Source organism: Gambusia affinis, linkage group LG22 (assembly GCF_019740435.1).
Source record: "Gambusia affinis linkage group LG22, SWU_Gaff_1.0, whole genome shotgun sequence".
Lineage (NCBI taxonomy): Eukaryota > Metazoa > Chordata > Actinopteri > Cyprinodontiformes > Poeciliidae > Gambusia > Gambusia affinis.
In genome coordinates, this window is record NC_057889.1 from 12886458 (window position 1) to 12892386 (window position 5929).

Consider the following 5929-nt stretch of genomic DNA (forward strand, 5'->3'; position numbering starts at 1 on the left):
AACCAGGAGTGAGAGAGATTTCTAAGCTTTGCTCAAGGAGCAACATAGCGAGAGACGTAACTGATGGGTACTTTTCCTATATACCTAAATAAAGAATCACAGACAACGTATATGAATTTTATGACAAAGCTTTTGCAAAAGGAGAAGTCTCCGAAGCAGCTTCTCCAAGCTGTTTTTCAGAGAGTTCTGATTTCCTTTTACGCGAGCTCCTGTTTTATTGTCAAAGAAAAACAGTCAAAACAGTCAAAGAGAGGTCGAACAGAGGTACAAGAAGGGTGTAAGCGTGTAGCCTAATCAACATGTAACCTAATCAACTAGAAAACTACTCAACTGCTCACATGAAGATAAACAGACATCCTGACCTCCACGTCAGAAAATACACACATAAGAAAGAGAACACTTTAATTAGACTGAATTTCAACTAAAGTAATAACAAAATGATAATTCCGAAAATTCTCTAACAGTAACATCAATATCAATCACCAAAATAAAAATTCTACATCCATTGAAATGAGCATGAAATAATCAAGTGAAAAAATATATGTTTCTAAGAGACAAAATCCAATTAATTAACAGTCTTACAATTAGAGTTGCATCCTCTGTACTCTTTAGCAGATGTCTATTACTCAGTAACAAGATAAAGTTCCAGCGCAGAACAGGATGTATGCAGTTGCAGGGGGGTTGTGTAAAAGCTGACATCACACAGGGAGAAATCTGATTGTTAATTAGCTAGTGGTGCTATGCACATCTGTGCAGGAAGCTGCAAGCTGCCTTTGTTAAATGGTTGCTAAAAGAACCACATGAAGTAATGTAGCACTTTAGAAAATGTTGCTATACACCAGGCTTATTATTATAATATTAAAACATATTCCTTTCTTTGTTCTAACATTTTGCGCATACAGTATTACTTTCCAAATGTCTACATTAGAAGAAGATTGTGGGATTTTCAAGCCTCTTGACATGGTTTTATCAGGTGCCAGTGGGGGAAAAAAGTGTAGCTCTTTGATTATAGATTAACTTTACTTCCACAATTTAATAATCCGAAGCTGTTCCATTTAATTTGATAAGTTCACATTTTTAACAGCAAGACAGGAGGTGAGGAAGCAGTCTTATATGAGGAATTTTTTCGCAGATCTTTGCTCAGCATGTATTAAGAGTAGCACAGGTGTAACATTTGCAATTGATTCTCATCAAATGTCCTAGAAAGCATTTACAATGCAGCGGGGAATCTGAATCACAAGCCCGAAAATGGAGACTGTCAAATTAAATTCAACCATTGTGAATTTGATCTTTTCCTACTTTTAATGACATATTTCTTCTGATTGGAAGTAAAATTAAGGCATATAAGTGGACCAACCAGAGTTCTTCAAATTGAAAATATATCTGTGGGAGCTAACAATAAGGTTGAATGAGGGGAAATTAAGTCCACCGGCTTCAAAGACTTAGGAGAGGGGGGGAGGGCAATATTCAAACATACCAATGCAGAACTCACATAAATCTTAGCACATGCCTGTGTCATTTCCAATCAAAAATTAATTTCTTAATTAAACAAAATTAATTTGAAATGCAAATATGAACAATTTTGTGCGCTAAAAGGTCACACAGTCCTTGAAAAATACATAATACAGCCTTTTAAACTTAAGACAAAAAAGGTGAAAAAAAGTGCATGTGTCTTTTATTCAGCATATCGAAACTTCTGGTTTAAACAGCATGATATATTATTGCATCCATATTGCCAAACAACAAAGATATAAATGATGAGTTTAAATTATTGTGAAATATCCTGCTGATTTCTGCATTTATTTCTCCAACTGTTTGATCAACTTAAATCCTGATAGAGCTCCTTCCTGCAGAACTCAATGCATTTTATCACCTTCTAAAGTACACAGCTAAAATTCTACCATCACTTCATTGCAAATAATGGTGAGACTCATAATGTAGCCGGTTCTTCTCTTTTGTGGAAATCTGCCAAGCATATCTTAACTTGTTAAAACAGGTCAATGGATTTCTTTTTATTTGCAACTGCATCCATGTAAAACACACTTAAACACATTTTGGAAAAAATAAAAATAGCTCAGAGTTCACAAGTTAATATTGAAAGTTGTAATGGCAAAATTGCTAGCTGGGCTTTTGATAAACGTGGAAACTCTTATGCTTGCACATGTGCCAGTATCCAAAAACTCCACCTTGTGTTAAGTCCTTGTTTATCCACCTCTCCTCTCCTCTCTTTGCCTTCTCCTTTCCCTCTTGCTCTTTCCAACTGAATTGCACCGGCTATTGATTCTCCCGCAGGGGATTATTAGCCCTAACCTGTGTCAGAGCGCCAAGTCAGGGCAGTGATAATGCCTTCACTCAATGCACAACAACAACTCAGGTGCCCCCAGGAGCAAGTGCTAGCTTCTGGGCACAGGCTAGCATGCTAATTTGGAGAGTCTTGTGATAAATGCATGCTGTCAGTCCCCTTGAACTAAGTCAGGCTCTCAGCACTGCCGCAGTAACGGCAATTCAATAACCTACATCCAGAAAATACGAGAGAGTGCAGTTGTTTGTGGTGCATCTGTGCTGTATAGGCTGTGATACAGGCCATAACACTCGTTCAAGAATACACATTAAGCTAAATCCAGCCAGTTGCAAACAAAGCGCAGCAAACTTTATATTGCCACATATTTCATCTAAATACCCAATGCAAAAATACAAAGACTACAAGGTAATTCAAGCATAATGGTCAAATGCAATGTGTGGATCTCTGCAGAATGCCACACACAATAGAACAGGCACGTTGGCGGCTTTGTCACTCAGAATTGCAACAGAAGAGACGGGGGAAGCTTTTGAAAGGAATTTCTTATCCTTTTTTTCTTTTCACGAACCACCACAAATTCCCACACAAACATGCACAGACTGCTGGATACACAAGAGTTTTATTTGCACACGCTGAATGCCACACAAGCACCCAAAGCTGAAATGACTCTCAGACTGTTGTCTCTTGCAAACATTAACGCATACATGGGGAAGTACTGATAGACACATCCCTAATCAGGGATCCTCTCGTGGAGCGGCTTACGTGTGTAAACGAGACAAAGAGTAAAAAGAGGTGGAAGATGGCATGAAAGCAGATTTACAAGGCCTGCTCCTGCACCCGTCAGCAGCTTCATTCTTTCCAGTAGCTGACTAAATCTTTTGTCCAGCACTATTACATTGACAGAGTGAGTGATTTGACTTTTTCAACTAATTACAACATAATTGAAAGGCAGCTGAATATGTCCATTTTGCAACAATTTTACACAACGTGTTAGCTAGTAGCCCACCTGGTAGCTAGTAGCACTTACACCTGATATTATTATCATGGTAATTCTTACAAAACATATTTTGTCCGACCATATGCTCGCGAAAAATATACTTCTATTTTGTTTTGCCGTTTAAAATGATAATTTTGACCTTGTGAATGTAAGAGGTAACGACTATTAGCTTCCGTGGAACATCAACGAGCCGAAGTCACGCGCCACAAATAGCCAGGAACTTTACAGCGAGGTGAACGTTTGACCTATACTTTATTTTGCTTTGTCTAGGTTTATCCCATGCTTAAATAAAATGCTGATCCATGTAAAGTATGGTGACTTGCAAAAGTACGTGAAGTTGGAGGAGGTCGAAGGGCTGTTTGACTCTAATCAGTTTCATGAGAAAGGTTTGTTATTTATTAAACATCTCTGTGTGGCATGGGCATTATTCTTTTCAATATATGTCTATTTAACACATATTGTACACATTTGTGGTAAGTAAAAAGAGTAATCCATTGTATTTTCATTAATATGTTTCATACTAATCACATGATCAGTATCAAGTAACTGTTAGTTTAAAAAATCCATCTAATTACAGAATTAGGCTCTAAATCTTGCCTTGTTTTTTCAGTCATTGAACGATTTTGCCTGCCACCTGATGGCAAAGTGACATACAAAGATGCAACAGATACTGAAGTTGACGAAGAAATATTCAGTGACCTCCTTAGACAAGGCAATGTGGTACTGACAGTTTTCTGCTCTGATGGTGAGATATCAAAGCAAATTAAGTCAACTGTTATACAGATTTTACCAAAGAATGTCACTGATGTCTATTGTCTCTCTTCAGAGTACTCAGAATGGTCATCTGCTTCTGACTCTGACTCGAGCTTCAACTCAAATGCATCAACATCAACAATACTAATGGATGAGATACCACGCAAGAAGCAAAAAACTGAGAATGCTAATAACTCAGTCTGCTAAGAATGTAACAATATTTTTTGACTGTCTCTAAATTCTGTTTTGTATGCCCAGACATGTTTTGTCATATTTTGGTAATCTGCATATTGCATATTTCCTGTTGTTTTTTTTCTTCATCTTATAGCTGGCTGAAGGTGTCCTACAAAGCAAGTCTGGTGGTGAAGAAATTCTGCAGGAGTATGAAACTACAGAAACCTTAACTGATGCCACAAGAAGACAAATGGTGAACATACTGGTGGCTGACATGATTGATAAACATGGGTATGTTTGTTTTTACAATGTTTAATTTATGTATAATAATTGAAAAAAATGTTTAATCACCAATTTAAAATCTGCTGTTAGGCACCTCCCCACTAAAGCAATCAGAGAGAAGTATGCCTTTGGAATAGTGACGCTCTTCCCATCCCTCAAGGATCCATACACCAAAAAAGGCTATGTAATGTTTTTTTGTTGTTGTTTTTTTCTACAATCAAACATGCTCTTTATTTTGTGACTCCAAACTGTGATTTTGCAGTTAATTTTTGTTCTTTTGTTTTTTTAGGAGCACTTTTATGATGCAGCAAGCAGCACTGGATACATTTCATGGCGTCTTAAAACGGTCCTAAGGAAGATTCAAAGAGGATCTCTTGTGCCACTAAGTAGCACCAATTACACTTCATCTGGAGCCCCAAATATACAGAGAACTGTGATTGCTGAAAAACAACTTGATGGGAATGCCTGTCAGGAGGCCATATCTCTGCTTAACCACACCAAAGACAGGTCTGTGATCTTTTAGAAGATGAGAGAGACTTTTGAGCACCATCACAAGCTTATTAAAGAACCCAGTGGAAAAAAATGATATTCTGACAACGTTCCAGAGGTTCCTGGACACAAAAGGATTGGTAAGTGTTCAAGTGAGTTGTTAAAGTCTTTAAATGTGGATTTTTACCTTGTTATAATGGTTTGATTTCTACATGTTATTAAAGATTGATCAAGACTTCAGTCTTCTGTTCAGTGAAGAAACCTCATCCAGACTGCTGCAGAAGTGGGATGTGATCTTCAAACCAAATGTCATCAAGGAGGCTAAGCGCGTTAACTTCTACACCTGAGTTGAGAAGTTTGGTGCAGTCAGTGGAAAGTCTTCAAAGCGATGACCTCTCTAACACATCTAGTAAGTACCTAGATATATCTGAAAATAGTTGACTGTTCAGAGTACTCATAAAGTTCTGATATCATATCTGAAAACATTTATAAATTTGTCTTCAGGCTATGACCAAGAAATGGCGGCTGTTACTTCTCTTACATCTCCTTCAACGAACCAGGAGGACAGAAGTCTCCAAAAATCAGTGCAAGTGATGCAGTTGAGAGACTTGTTGTCTTTCATAAGGTAATTGAAATTTAAAATATGCAAAATTATTTGTCTATTTCCTTTTATAGACATGCATAAATACAGATGTTTGAATGATAGCTTTGAAGATGTCTGGGCATACTTAAATTGTTTTTTTATGTAACATGTATTATAAAGCTGTATGTTTTGTTTCTTATGTTTGGTGTATATCTTTTAATTTTAGTCATGCTGCAGTTTAGAGGAGCATCTCCAGGGTCAACGGGGTCTGCAGCCATTCCTCCTTGATGTTGGGCATCAGAACATTTCACTTAAAGATGAAGATGTGGTCAACAAAGAAATGCTTCAAATG

The 5929-nt window shown here is 37.3% G+C and overlaps 1 long non-coding RNA gene across 2 annotated transcripts; it reads left to right on the forward strand.

Annotated features, from left to right (window-relative positions):
• The first annotated feature begins 3178 nt into the window (after nt 1–3178).
• On the forward strand, nt 3179–5319 carry LOC122825057. Of its 2 annotated transcripts, none has more exons than XR_006369575.1 (7): nt 3179–3682; nt 3907–4041; nt 4123–4260; nt 4378–4514; nt 4596–4689; nt 4795–5134; nt 5219–5319. It is a non-coding gene; the product is annotated as an uncharacterized LOC122825057 (long non-coding RNA). The 2 variants fall into 2 exon arrangements; XR_006369576.1 differs by having other exon boundaries at nt 4613–4689.
• Nucleotides 5320–5929: the final 610 nt, after the last annotated feature.